General features: G+C 38.0%; 1 pseudogene; it reads right to left on the bottom strand.

Annotated features, from left to right (window-relative positions):
* Nucleotides 1–2,063: 2,063 nt before the first annotated feature.
* Nucleotides 2,064–2,577, bottom strand: LOC119519899 (annotated as a pseudogene).
* Nucleotides 2,578–15,145: the final 12,568 nt, after the last annotated feature.

Below are 15,145 nucleotides of genomic sequence, written 5' to 3'. Positions count from 1 at the left end.
AAAAAAGTCAGGAGGCTTTTGCCTAGAAAACTTTTCTCAAAATGGCAGAAACAAGGGGGACTTAACAGATGTAGTGTCCTGAGCAAGAGAGCATAGTCAAACTGTTTGTCAACAGCTGTACTGTGCCTGGAGTACTGTACTGAAATGTTGAAAACCTGATTTTACGATGTAAGTTTTTAAAATTGCGATGCATCCAGAAGGGAGTGAGGTGTGAAAAAGGGAGACAGGAAGAAAAGAAGCTTGGAGAAGTCTCAAGTAAGACGTGGTAGCTGTCTTCTAATATTAGGTACCCATTTTATGGAAGAGGGACTCAGTGGATTTTATGGCACAAATGGACTTCAACGGATATTATGCACGTAAGCTATAATTCAAAATGAGGGGAGGCTTTTTTTGTTTGGTACTTATTTTCATTTTTAGTTATCGTACCAACAACATTATAACAGCTGTTGCAATGAAAGAAATGTTTATAAAAGAGAACAAATTATTCACAGTTAGTTCACCTTTCATGCCTCAGCTGTTCAATGATTTTGTTCCCTTTGGTAATTGTCAATTTGTGCACATCGTTTTAGAGTTGCAGTTATTGTGTGGTTCCCAAATGCTAAGTAGTCATGTGCTCCTGTGCTTTCCTACGGCACTGCAGATCCAACTAACTCGTGGCCACCTGGAAGCACCCTCAGTGTTTTTTATTTTAGTACTCTAAGAAGCCATGACTGATTATAAAATTAGCTAGCATTTACTGAGTACTTAGTGCCAGGCATTGCTCCTTGTTCTTGACTCATATTAATTCATATTAACTTAAGACGACCCTGTAAACTTGGTACTGTTATAATTCCCATTTCACTGATGAGAAAACTGAGGCCTAGAGAAGTTATTTTACTCAACTGATAATATTTGACATGGGAGTTGACACTCTTTTGTTATTTCACTATATAGATTTTATTATGCATCATTTTCTTTTTTTACTTAAGGCATCATTAACAATTTCTATGTTTCTCCATGATTTCAAAATTATAATTATTAGGTGCAATGATTATGTAAGAAATGAAAACTTTATTATAATTAACACTAATTACTAAAAATGGAATGAAGAATGAGGAAGATGTTTCTGACAACAGTTATTTAAGCAAAAGCTGGATAATCATTTTGTGAGGATATTAGAGGGGGTGAAGTTTCCACCTTGTATAAGGGAGTTAGATTATAGTTCCACTAAGACCCTTTCCAATTCTTTGATTTAATGTGTCTATCAGTAGGTGCACCTCTCTGATCACTTAAAAGGCTCTTCTGCTGGGAATAAACAAAAAGCAAAACCTAAAAACAGCTTCTCTTGCTGTAAGTGCATTTGCAAGCAGATAGTTGAAATTCCTTGAACTGTGGGATAATGCTTTAAAGATAAGCTTAATTCTAGGGATAAGGAATTTTGACACATATTCACATTAAGAAGTAAATGACGAAGATGATTCTTTTCCAAGAGGAGTCTTTGAAGTGGACTGGGTAGGAAAACACCTCAGGGCATTTATAACCTAAAGGGCTGGGATAGGATGAGAGGAAAAGGGAGACACTGAAGGGAGTGAAGCATGAAAAAAGGGAAGTTGAGGCCTCCAAAAGAAAGTTCACTATCTAACAACTTGGCCCCTAACCAGCCCTATCAGGTCCCATGTTGTCAAGACCTCTCCTATTCCTGCTAACATTTTCCTTGGCTCCCCTCTCTTTGCCCTTAAGTCCTTTCCTTAACGTAGGTGCCCTTGATTTAAAAGGGCACCTACCATCATCACTTGAATAAAAGAACCTTGGTGATCTATTCTAGCTCCATTATTCCCACACTGGACTGCACACTGGGAACCCCCTACCCCTACCCCAACCAAGGGATTTTTTTTTTTTTTAGACAACCTATATGACGTTTTTATTTTCTTAAAAACAATGCTTCTGCTCCAATAAATCAAGATCAAAATGCCTGAAGAGTTCACGATGACATAGGTCCCATTTGTTGAAGTCCTGATGTTGTGTGGATGAAAAGCAGCCAGTTACGATGACAGGTGATAGGTCCAAAATAATTTCCAAATTTATTAACATTTCTCCATTTCTAAACCATCCTTAAAGAAAATCATATATAGAGTCATACCATCCTCATGGTAGTCCAGGAGAGCAACCATAAAATCTGGGTTCATGTTTTCACCAATACAGAACTGGTAGTTTTTGAAATTAGCAAGGATGTGCTTGATTTGCTCCACAGCCCCTGCTAAAAAGGTTTTACTCTTTCTGATCTCTGTTTTTCAAGTTTGCCTTTGATTGATTTCGTGAAATCTTTGATGTACTGCTTGTAGGTTTCTTTTGTGAAGCTGGTTTCCTGCAAGTGATGGCTCATGACAATATCAACACCTGTGATTTCTGTGCCTTTGGAACGTGCACCTTCGGGGCATTGGGCAGAGGCATTTCCACCCAGGAGGGAGTGGAGTCATCCAAGTTACTCTCTGTCCTGCTGACCATCTTCCCCTTCACCTCCAGGCACACCCCATCTGTGTGATCTCTTGGCTCTTATGAATGTTGGAGAATGTCTCCATGCCTGATGAGGTCCTGGTAGATGACTCCAGTGGCGGCTGGAGGGAGACCTTGGCAGCTCTAGCTTATTTAGCAGAAGACAGGAGGTCGGAGCCAGCATGGTGCAGCCAGAGCCACGCTCCGGGGGAGGAGGAGTGGCTGGAAAAGTGGAATTTAAAAAAAATAGTGATGCTTTTGCCACCCCCCATTCCCACCCCCCAGAGATTCTAAGTTGGTGTGGGTGTGGCCGAGGCATTGGGGCTTTTAAAAACCTCCCAGGGGATTCTAATGAACTGTCAAGTTTGAAAACACTGTCTTCAACCCAGATAGATGTGTATTGTCTTTACATTTTTTTTTTTTTTTTAAATTTCAGGTCTATAGTCTTTACTGATAAGATATCTTAATATGCAATTGTCTTCATCCTCCATGTTCTAAAAAAGCCACTTTTCTATTGCTGGATGGAGTGTTGCATAAATGTCAATTTGGTGGAGTTGGTTGGTAGAACTGTTCAAGCCTCCTACATCTTTTCTGTCTTCTTTTTCTATTGATTACTCAGAATGGAACATTGAAATTGCTAACAACACTTTTTTTATTTTCATTTTACTCCTGTCAGTTTTTATTCCATGAATTTTGAAGCTTTTGTTATTGGGTGCATTATGCATTCAAGATGGTTATGTCTTCTTGATAATTGATCTCTTTACTATTATAAAATAACCCTCTTTGCCCCTGATAATGTTATTTATTCTGAAATCTATTTTGACATTCCAGCTTTGTTATGCTTAGTATTTTTTTCCATCATTTTGCTTTTAACCTGCCTGTGTCTATGCATTTAAAATGGGTTTTATTGGGACAGCATATAATTGATTCTTGCTTTTTTAATTGAGTTTGCCAAACTTTTCCAATTATAGTATTTCATTTATATTTAATATAGTTTATCTATGTTATTGGGTTTAAATCTATCATTTTGCTATTTGTTTTCTATTTACCCTATTTGTCCTATTCTTTTCAACAGCAATAAAAGCTTTTTTTGGAATATATCTACGCAATTGACAAAACTCGAGATGGATTCATCAAGGAGAAAAATATAAGCTAGAAATCACCAATGTCAGGAACAAAAGGGGGGGACATTACTAAAGTGCTTAAGACATTAAATGAATAATAAAGGAATATTATGGACAACTAATGTCAATAAATTTGACAATTAGAAGAAGTAGAGAAATTTCTTTAAAAACTTAACTTGCCAAAACTGGCAAAAGAAGAAATAGAAAATATGAATAGCCCTATATCTATTAAAGAAATTGATTTCATAATTTGCAATCTTCCCTGCAAAACAAAATAACCCTCCCAAATCACTTTGAGTTAAGGGCATTCAAATAAAATTTTGTTTTTAATCTCATCCCTCCCTTTCCAGCAACTGTATTCCTCAATCAAGATTTTATTATTGTGTCTCTTTACTAAATTGGTGATACCCATCAGTTCTGTTTCAAAATAGCCTATTCCATTTAAGTAGTCATTTTTGTTTGCTTCTGCTCATATTTTTGGCAAATATTTTAATTTGGGCCCAGGTTTCAAAAACAGCACAAATCATGGGTACACTGTTTGATGAATTTTCACAAAAGGGGTACAAACCCTTGTAAGAAAGACCTAGATCAGAAACAGAACATGACTAGAGCCCCAAAGGTCACCTCATGTTCTCTACCAATCACTAAACCCTTTCTCTTCCTCAAAGTTAACTACTTTTCTCACATCGAATATCACAGATTAGTTTTACCCATTTTTGAATCTTGTAAAAATGGAATCAAACAGTATGCATATGTTTTTGTGTTTGGTTTCCTTCTCTCAAAATTATGTTAATGACACTCATCCATTATTATTGTAGTATGGTATTTTATTGCATGAATATATTGCAGTTTATTTATCCATTCTACTGATTGGGTCCAATTTTTATAGTTAGTTGGATGTGGCTGTAGAATGCTTAGTGGGTTATCCCTGTGTCCATTAATTCAGTATTTTGGGGGTGAAAATCACTGTTTGGGAGCCTGACCAATTGATGATATGCACTTATGGCAGCATTTTCCCATGTGGAGATACAGGCTTATTTGCGCAGTGGCACATACCTTTTTCCTCCCCTGCAGGTTGTTACAAGTAGGTTGTTGTTGAGTGGTATGCCTATACAATGCAGTTTGCTACTGCTTGCCTGATATTTCTTCATCATGGCATAAACGGATTTTCTATTGTAAATATTAAAAAATTAGTACATTTGAGAAATGGAAACCTTTGAATCATAGCATTTCAGTCAGAAGGTTCTTTTGATGATATAAATTGCTAACTCTTTCTTGAAAATAATTAGATAGTTTAGCAATAATTACCAAAAATCCTTACAAAACAAAACAAAACCACATGCTGTGACCTTTGAGTCATTAAGGCCCCCTCTAAGAGAGACAGTGGCACTGTAGATTCAAATGTATGCTTTTCTTCTTTCTAGCTGTGTCACCTTGAGCAAATTAATAATCTCTCTATAATAGGTTTTTTCATTTGTAAAATGGGGATAATAATAGTATTTATCTCATAAGGATATTGTGAGGGTTAATTAAATTAATACAACTATTACTATAGCAAAGAAAATATCAGACATGCAGGCAAAGATTTATATTCAAATATGTTTGTTTCTCAGGTATCTTAATAGTGAAAATTTGAAATCAACCTGAATGTTCAATTCTGGAAAAAAAGAGAAGAGAAACTGGGAGTATTTCATCTATATAATGAAATTTTATATAACCATTTCAAAACAAAGTTTCCAAAGATTTTATAAAGCTAAGGGAAAATTATGACCATATAATGTAAAGTAGAAAAAATAGGCTAAAATTGCACATAGTTTGATACCAGCTGTATAAAAATATATAGTCATAGCAAAAAGATTTGGGGTATATACATAAACATGTTAACTCGTGGAAGTGGTATTCCATTGTGGACTTAATTATCTTCTTCTTCTTCTTCTTTTTGTATTTTCTGGAATTAACTTTTCTGAGCATTACCATTAAAATCAGAAAACAAAATACATAAAAAAAATCAAAGCATCAATAAATACTATTTAAGGGAAAAGCAGAGTCCTTAGACATCAGCCAGCTTGACCTCTGGTGAGGCAGGGAAGCTTGAACCTGCTGACCACAACTGGCCACAGGCCCTCTTGTGCTGTTTTTCTAAGCACACGTTAAGTTAATGAGTGCATATCAGCGAGTGTCTGCCAAGTCCTGGATTTTTTTTTTTTTTTTTTAAATAATTCCACTTCCTTCTTTTCTATATGAGAAGGTAGTGACTACCCTGGGAATACATGTCATTTCAGCACTCCAGTTGGCTCTGAATCCTGAATTGTTGCAGCCTGTTTGCTTGGTAATCTCCTTGTCTGCCTGAGTTGTTAGGGGTAACCAAAGGCAGCTGATGACTTAATTGTTGAAGGCCGGAAATCAGACTCTTTCATTAGTTCCCATCATGTTCTTGAGAGCAACTAGTATTTGGCCTAGTCAGGTTTGCTATCCTTTCTAATTCAAAAGATTGACTAATCCTGATATACTCAGTGAGGCTTTAGCCCTGTAAATTCTATACAGAATCAGCTGAATATTAAAAACAAACTGAAATTTTTCTATAGTTAATCATCGATTTCATGGCAGGTAAATGAAAACATTCTGGTGTCATTGAGATACAATGAGGTTTTTTTCTTTATTTAAAAGTGGCATAAAAGTGTTCCATGTTTCCTATTTCCTTTTTATTAGATCAATTTCCTTTTTATTAGATCATTGATTGATGATAGTTGAAATTTGTGGGTTGTATAGTATTTACAGCAAGCAATGTTGAATTCTCAATGAGTCTGCTTCCTTATGTCTTTTAGAGTGCTGGTTTTTATTGGTAAGTGTGGGTAAATCTAGTGTCCAAATTTAATTATATGTTGGTAATCAGGTTTTGAAGAGCTTAATTTGCCTTGAAAAATAAGATTTCTCCTTCTCTCTTTCTTACCACCCCCATGTTTGGTTTTTCTAACAAAGGCTATGTGAATCTAATGCCAAAGTAACCAGTTGAAAAAGGAAACATTCACTTAATTACTAGTTGTTTTGTCTACACAATGTGAAACAAGAAGTTGGCATGATTTTATTGTTCACCTAGTTGACAGTTTTGCTTTCTTTTGTTTTGTAAGATTTCTTTGGACTGAAATGATTTGTTGATTTGGACTTATGTCAACCAAGCCCAATTCTACAATACCCCTGCGACTGTTAGGCTCTCCTCACCCACAAATACAGCAAGCAAAACAAAACAAACAAACAAACAAAAAAACCAAGTTAAGAGTGAAAAGGATAATTAAACTGAAAGCCAAAGCCAGGAGACTTTGTGATTTTGTTCCAGCTTTACCAAAGCCAGTTACATGAGCTGGGCAGGTTGTTTTACCTTCTAGGGCTTCCATTTCCTTAAATGTAAAATGAGGAGTCTGGGCAATGCAAGTACTCAGGTGCCTGGTAGTTTCACCTTTCAATGATTCTTTGACCTGGAGGATGCAGAAGAGAAGTCTAGTGTGATCCCCAGAGATAAGCTGGTGACTAACATTTTTGGTTGGCTCAAGGGGGAGTATCATAGTTTTATGGTTTTTTTAGAATGATATCACACTTTTGGTCGGATTTTTAAATTAAAAAAAAATTTTTTTTTTTGCCCTTATTTCTTATTACAAATTGATGCATGTTGCTTGGAGGAAACTGGGCAAATATAGATCAGCAGAAAGAAGAAACTTTAAATAATCTGTAATTCTACCATGGAGCAATAACTCATGTCAATGTATGTACATATTTCCAGATTTATAAATATCATCAAAATACAAACAGTTCTACCAGTATGCTTATTTTGAAAACATGAATTTGTTGCAAAACGATCGATATATTAGGGTTAAATTTGAACAATGCTAATTTTGCATTTGTGCACCATTTCGTCAGTGAAAAACAGTAGATGAATGCAGAAAATTGCGCCCAGCTGAACAGAGCATCATAGGAACACACTACATGCACAGGCACACACCCCTCATGAGCCAAACCCATTGACGTCTGGAGCTACAACTTTTTGTCCCATTTCAGGCAATCCTCCTTCCGCCACCTCACAAAAATTGGCAAACTGCAATCCTTGCACCCTAGCCCCAGCCCTTTCTCTTTAATTTTCCCCTTTCCTCTCAGCCTAGTTTGTGGTGGTCCTCTCTGTTCTCTGTTCTTTTTCTCTATCTCCCCCCTCTCCTCTCAGCCTAGTTTGTAGTACTCCTCTCTGTTCTCTGTTCTTTTTCTCTATCTCCCCTTTCTCTCCATATTTTTCTTTCTCTCATTTGTTTCCTTCCTTTCCCACACAGGGTGGCAGGGCTGGGGAAGGCAGACACCCACTTCCACAAGTAAACTGCTTTGGAAGGTCTTTGTCCAGTTAAAGTGCCATATTTACAAAGTACTTATGTATTTTGTAACCATTCAACATGTGTAAAACTCTGCTGCTGTTTTAAAAGTTCCTTTTTAGTGTGTCCCCGATAAAGTTTTTGAGTGTTGTGTCCCTAAACCCATTTTCCTGTAAGTTCTGTTGCCCCATTTTGCATAGTGCAGTGGTTAATTAATAATTAACAAGTGAATAATAATTAGATAATAAAGCAATTGAGCAATAATTTAGTCATTTAATAATTGTTTAATTAAAATAATAAAATTATTAATTTTATTAGATCCCAATCCTTGAGGACACGTCCTATTAACATTCTGCGTAAGGAAATGGGAAGTACACATGAATTACTTTTATTGCATACTGAAGCAACAGTGAGCATCTGGAGGAAAAACCCTTGAGTGATTGAGTTTCCAGCTCAATTTCTCAGTTTAAATATCGAATATAGCAAATATCGATAGATACAACTCACATAAACAATAGCTCTCTCGTGTAGTCAACAATTTTTAAGAGTATAAATGGGTCCTTAGACCAAAATGTTTGTGGACTCCTGCTAAAACCAATTTCCTATTGTTGGGAAATTTAGATTTGTCATCCCTGTAGCTAAATCTTTGAGTGTAAGAGTTCCTTAGTGTAGATTCTCAGAAATGCAACTTTGAGTCAACGAGTATGAATATTTTTAAAAGGTTTATCTATATAGTGCCCAAATGCCCTCTAGAAATGTTGTACCAATTTATATTCTTATCATTCGTGTATGAGTATGCCCATTTAATTTTGGCTGAATGTTGCTAACATCCCAGGACACTGAGAACCACCAGCTAGAGTAGCCAAGATGAGGGTCAAGTTAAACTTATCCCAGCTTTTAGAAATACTTGGAAGGTCTTTATTTTGAAATTCAAAATGACCTTGAAATGTATTTATGGCTGTATTAGTAAATTAGTGAGAGATGAAATCTCTTGTTTTGCGCTCTTCCTGAGAGTGAAACACTAGAAAGGGGACATCAAAAATCTCTATGATGTGACTCAATGGTTCAAGACTAGGTCAAAAGCAAAGGACACACCTTTAAATATTGTTGTGGCCAAAGAGATTGAGTTATGAGTTAAAAGTTTTCCTTTTATAAAATCACAGCCTGGAGGAAATACAGACATGAAAAGACCACTTGGGAAACAGTTTATCCTCTTACAATGAAAATGACGTAAGGAAATTGCTCCTTGGGCCCTCCTTGTCTTCCCCCTGGCCTTCCCTTTACCCAACCTCTTTTCTTCCCCTCCTAATTAGACCACTTGAGTCCATATTCTCAAGGAGGCTTTTCTAACAAGCCATGGTCTCTCCAGGAGCTGAGAGGAGTTCAGTGAAGCTGAAAGGGAGTTACCGAAACAAAGCTTGTCTTCTACCTTTCTTGTTTTTCTTTTCTTTACCTTAATTAACCCATATTTGGATTCAAATTCCTTTCTAATTTTTTTCAGATGTCTTCTGGTTACTCCTATTGCATAAAATGATGCATTAATTAAACTTTTTTAATTATGCAGAACAGAATATATTTCCTAAATTGTATCCATCTGACACTCTCCAGAACTTCACGGACAATTTTTGGGCTTTCTTTAGATTTCAGACAAGTGGAACAAAGTTATTTCTTTCCCATTTATTTCTCTGCCAGGAAATCAGACTGCAAACTAATAGTTTCATTCCAGATTAGAGTATCCTACAGTGGAATACTACGCAGCTGTAAGCGGAATTGAAGAAGCTCTCTTCGTGTGGAGTGGAAAGACTTCTAAGATATTTATGTTGGTTGAAAAAGGCAAAGTTCAGAACAGTGTGCCTAAAATGCTATCGTCTGTGTAAAAAGAGGGAACATAACATAACAATGTATTTGCATTTGCTTGATTTTGCATAAGGTAATTTTGGAAGGTTATACAAGAAATCAAAAACAGTGGCAACCTGTTTGGGTAGAAGGAAGGAAATTGGGCAGGTGAAAGACAAGACAGAAGAGAGATTTGTCACCTTGTATCTTTTTTGTTTGTTTTGAACATGTATTATATTCTTAAAAATTAATAATAATATTAAAAAAGAATTACATTTGTGTTTAGGAAGCAGAATCATGATATATTAGTAGCATGTGATAGAGACCACTCCATGATAATGAGGCATTTTTGCACAGGTTTCTATTTTATTCATAATCCTGGGATTCTCTATCGTTCTATTCTTCCCACTGTTAGTGTTAGGACTGGCTTGACGTGGGGGTCTTGGCAGCTCTTCTTAGAGGACATCCCTGGGGAGGAGTAAGTCAGTCTTTTCCTTTCCCCCAGGCAGAAATAAGACCCTCCTTTGCCTTCCTTGCATTCTTTAGCTGTTTGGGTCATGCTGGAACTGGCATTACAGATTCTGGCAGGCAGAAGAGGTGGCAGCCATGGGTTCTGGCACTGTCTCTAAGGTGAGCTGTTTCTGACTGTAAGTATTACAGAGAAAGCACTTTGAAGAGCTGACAAAACTAGCCTGTGCTTTCCTTGCAGGATGATGAAGATGCTTCTACTGGAGCAGCTGAAAGCAAACTCAGAAGGTTTTTGTGTGAATGCTCAGAGGACAATGCTATTAATGAAGCTTGGCCAGGCCCAAAGTTTGTTAACATTCCAAATACCTTAGAAGAGTTCAGCAGCACATATCTAATTTGACTTAATTTATTCTGTTAATATTTTGGTTTCCTGCTGCTAGGAACTCTGGGCATATGGCAATCCCCTAAGACACAAAGAAGGAAACTATTGTGGGTGAAAATAAGGAATGCACATTCATTGATATGTTTAACATCTTGGCTTGAAGATGAAATTCTAAGCCATGAATCCCAGTGGCTTCCCAGCTGGGTACACGTTAAGGTCGACTTCCCCTTGACTGCTGTACTGATTCCAGTAACATGAGGGCTCTGGGGACCTTCTGAGCCTTGGCATTGTGAGGGATAAGGATCAATGGGATGCTTGCTGAAAATACAGATTCCCAGACTCCACCTTAGCCCGGGAAACCCACTCTGTAACAATTGCCTCAGATAATTCTTATCATCTGGTGAGTTTGGGAAACACTACATTTTTGAATCTTGAGAAAGTGACATTTGACTGAATCATCCTGGCTTTAGGCTGACCTCTTCCACCAGGAATGAAAAAAAGCCATTTCCCAGAAAGAAAGAAAGAAACAAAGGCTCTCCTTCCTGGGGAGGTTATTGTGTATCAAATCCGAGCGGGAACCTTAGAGATCTTCATTTGACTTTACTAGTTTAGATTACATGCTTGTAATTTTTGACTTTCCTTGTTTTATTATTATTATTTTTTGTCCTTAAGATAAAGGAAAGTTAAATGCCTGTCTTTCTCTAACTAAGGTTTCTATTTAGAATGCAGAGCTCTGTGGAATCTATGGAGCCATATGTAACCTGTGTTAAATGGTTAGAGGCATCTGGTAACAGCTATACAGTTCAATTGCCTTTAAATTTCCACATTCACTACACCGTGTTTCCTCTATGAGACACACACTGGCCATTAAAGGGGAAAAACTAGGTCAGAAGTAAAACAGAAGTACAGTTTGGATAGCACCCTTTGTAAAGCACAACAAAATGCCCCTCCTACAGAAAACATATCCTTACCCTCTGTAAAGTAAAGATCCCTGGTTGGAAGGTTCTTTTTAATGAAGTTTATGTATTGGAGTTGATGTCTTCTGTTCTAATTTGGAAGAGGTTAAAAGTTAAGTGAATGCTCCTCTGGAGTTCTCCTGGTAGCAACTTTAAAAATCTCACCCACAAGTGAACTTGTGACTGTGTCAGCAAATGGGTTTATTTTCTTGCATGCGTCTTTGCTTTCCCCCTTTTGTAGAAATAGTCCTTGCAAAGTATATGTCATAAAATGCATCATGTATTACCTGTGACTTTACCTAAAGGCAATTCCACCATTAGCAGTTAGTTTTGGTCAACAGGTTAACAAGACTTTTAAGGGGGAAGAGCATTTTCTCCTCATTATTACCTCCTTAAATTGAATGAACAAGGAGTCCTAGACTTGGCCCGGGGGAGTTTTCAAGGTGATAATGAGAAAACAGTTTGTTGGACTTGTGTCTTATTTTAGTTCTCAGTACATTTGCTTCATTATCTGTACTAGATTTTAAGTTGTCGGATCCCTCACTGTGCCAGGCTCAGGCCTGGGAAGTCCTAGGTGCTCAGGGGTGGGGCAGGGTGGGGTTCCCCACATTTTCCCAGTGACAGAGTCACAGGGGTTCAAAGAGAATAAGGGATTAGAAACCTCCTGGGAAGTAATAGCTCTAATTTATGTAGGATTGCTATCTATACATTTATTATGGAGAACTTTCTTTCTAGGGCCAGGAATATTTCTGTGCACTCTACTAAGATGCTCTTTGGGGGGGTCTAGGCATTAATCAGAAGGTTGATTGGTGAATGTAGAGTCAGTAACAGATGATTGAAAATTTGGGGGTTATTTCATTGAGGTTTTGGTGAAGCCCGAATAAGGTCTCTTTGCTCCAAGCAAGGAGCTCACTCCTATCACATTTACATTCTCTCTCCCCTGGACAGTCCTGCCTTATTCTCAGACCCCAGAGACCTTGCTATTAAGGCAGTTTGATGTCATCAGCTTCAGATGCAATCCTGCAAATGCCATCCTTTTACCCATTTACTGACTAAATCTTAGATCAGATTATGTATTTTTAAAATTGTTTTCTCTGAGGTTAGTCCTGTTTCTAGGTGGGCTGCTGGATGGTGTCTGATCGTGTGGGTATGTATGAATTGCAGCTGGGAAGTTGTGGTGGCAGGGTGAGCATCACAGACTAAAGTCGCTCTAGGTATTGACCACTTGCATTGTATCTCATTTAATCCTGCTGACAACCCAAGGAGGTGGGCAGAGCTGGGATTTGAACCCAGCTGATTCCAAATAATTCTATATTCTTTACCCTTCATTATACTGCCTCCTCATGGACACTCAAGGCCCTTGATCTCACTCCCATCTGTCAAAACCACCTCATCTCTCTGGATTCATGCCTCCCTCTAGGAATCACAAAGTGCTTTTAGCTCCCTGTGTGGTGATGCTGTGTCTGATCCAGAAGCAGTAATGTATGGTTGTCATATATCTGTATGGCTGAGATTTGAGTTCCCAGGACCCGGGAGATAGTAATGTTGCCATGGGAGCAGGTGAAAGGGAGACTAGAACTTTGGAATGAAATTGAGCAATTATGAGGTACCATACATATTATGTAATAGGTCCTTAAAATACTTTGTTTCATTTAATCCTCATAATGATGTCATGAAGGATCAGTGAGAGTACATGTAGCATAGGGGTTAAGAATTTAGACTATGGAGTCATGCTCCCCAGCTTCAAATCCCAGCTTTGATACTTGCTAGCTGCATGATCTGGGATAGGTCACTTGATCTGTGTCTTCGTTTCCCTCTCTGTAAAGTGGGAATGATAATAATTGAACTTGCCTCAATAGGTTGTAATGAGGATCAAAGGAGTTAATACAAATAAGATACAACAGTGTCTGGCACATGGTGTAGTTTTAGAGATGAGTTTTCTGGGCTCAAAGAGGTTATGTCACTTCTCAAGTTTACAAAATTAGCAAATGGTTGCACTGATTTTTAAACTCAGTTCTGTCCACTTCCAAAGACTATATTATTTTCAGTACATATCACTGTGTTCAGAAGGCTAAAGACAATGAACTTTTCAGAATGCGGGACCATCCATTAGTCTTGTGCTCATAAGAACAAGGTGAAGAATTAGAGAATTAAAAAGAGTGGGTCCTGAGATTAATTCACAAAAAATTGCCCTCAGTTTACTTACTTTTCATAGTCTCACATCCCGGGGTCATGGAAATACAGCTTGATCACCAGGGAGCAATCAATGACCAACTCTACGTAAAAGTCAGCTATCATTATAATTGCAACAATTTTAGAGTGAGGAAACTGGGCTCAAAGAGGTTAAGTGCAGGACTCCAGGCAATAGAATCCTCTAGGGTGAGATGTGAGTGTGTGGCACACACACACACAGAAAGGAGTTTTGGTGGGAGGTAAATTGCATGAATTGATCTAGAGCCAAGAAACTTGCTTGGGACCAGAGACTGACTGCTTGTGTTGCCTGGGTGAAGGAGGGGAAGGAAGTTGAAGATAACCGTAAAAAGTAGGGGGAAGATATAAAGATATAACAGGGGAGGGAGCAACGGCGGTAAAGGTGAGATAGGAACTTTTACCATTGTATAGAGTATCAATAGCTACATCCTTTCTGATCATGAATATGGCTCCAACTTATATCAAACACTTCAAAAATGTACCTAACTTTCCCCCCATTTAAAATCTCTCTTAATCATAGGGGACTGGTGGTTTGATGGGTTGAGCCCTCTACCACAGGTTTTACCCTTGGGAAGACGGTTGCTGCAAAGGAGAGGCTAGGCCTCCCTATGGTTGTGCCTAAGAGCCTCCTCCCGAATGCCTCTTTGTTGCTCAGATGTGGCCCTGTCTCTCTAGCTAAGCCAACTTGAAAGGTGAAATCACTGCCCTCCCCCCTACGTGGGATCAGACACCCAGGGGAGTGAATCTCCCTGGCAACGTGGAATATGACTCCCGGGGAGGAATGTAGACCTGGCATCGTGGGACGGAGAACATCTTCTTGACCAAAAGGGGGATGTGAAAGGAAATGAAGTAAGCTTCCAGTGGCAGAGAGATTCCAAAAGGAGCCGAGAGGTCACTCTGGTGGGCACTCTTATGCACACTTTAGACAACCCTTTTTAGGTTCTAAAGAATTGGGGTAGCTGGTGGTGGATACCTGAAACTATCAAACTACAACCCAGAACCCATGAATCTTGAAGACAGTTGTATAAAAATGTAGCTTATGAGGGGTGACAATGGGATTGGGAAAGCCATAAGGACCACACTCCACTTTGTCTAGTTTATGGATGGATGAGTAGAAAAATAGGGGAAGGAAACAAACAGACAAAGGTACCCAGTGTTCTTTTTTACTTCAATTGCTCTTTTTCACTCTAATTATTATTCTTGTTATTTTTGTGTGTGTGCTAATGAAGGTGTCAGGGATTGATTTGGGTGATGAATGTACCACTATGTAATGGTACTGTAAACAATCGAAAGTACGATTTGTTTTGTATGACTGCGTGGTATGTGAATATATCTCAATAAAATGAA

Source organism: Choloepus didactylus, chromosome 1 (assembly GCF_015220235.1).
Source record: "Choloepus didactylus isolate mChoDid1 chromosome 1, mChoDid1.pri, whole genome shotgun sequence".
Taxonomy (NCBI): domain Eukaryota; kingdom Metazoa; phylum Chordata; class Mammalia; order Pilosa; family Megalonychidae; genus Choloepus; species Choloepus didactylus.
The sequence above is the reverse complement of the archived record's forward strand: the minus strand, read 5'-3'. Positions and strand labels throughout refer to the sequence as shown.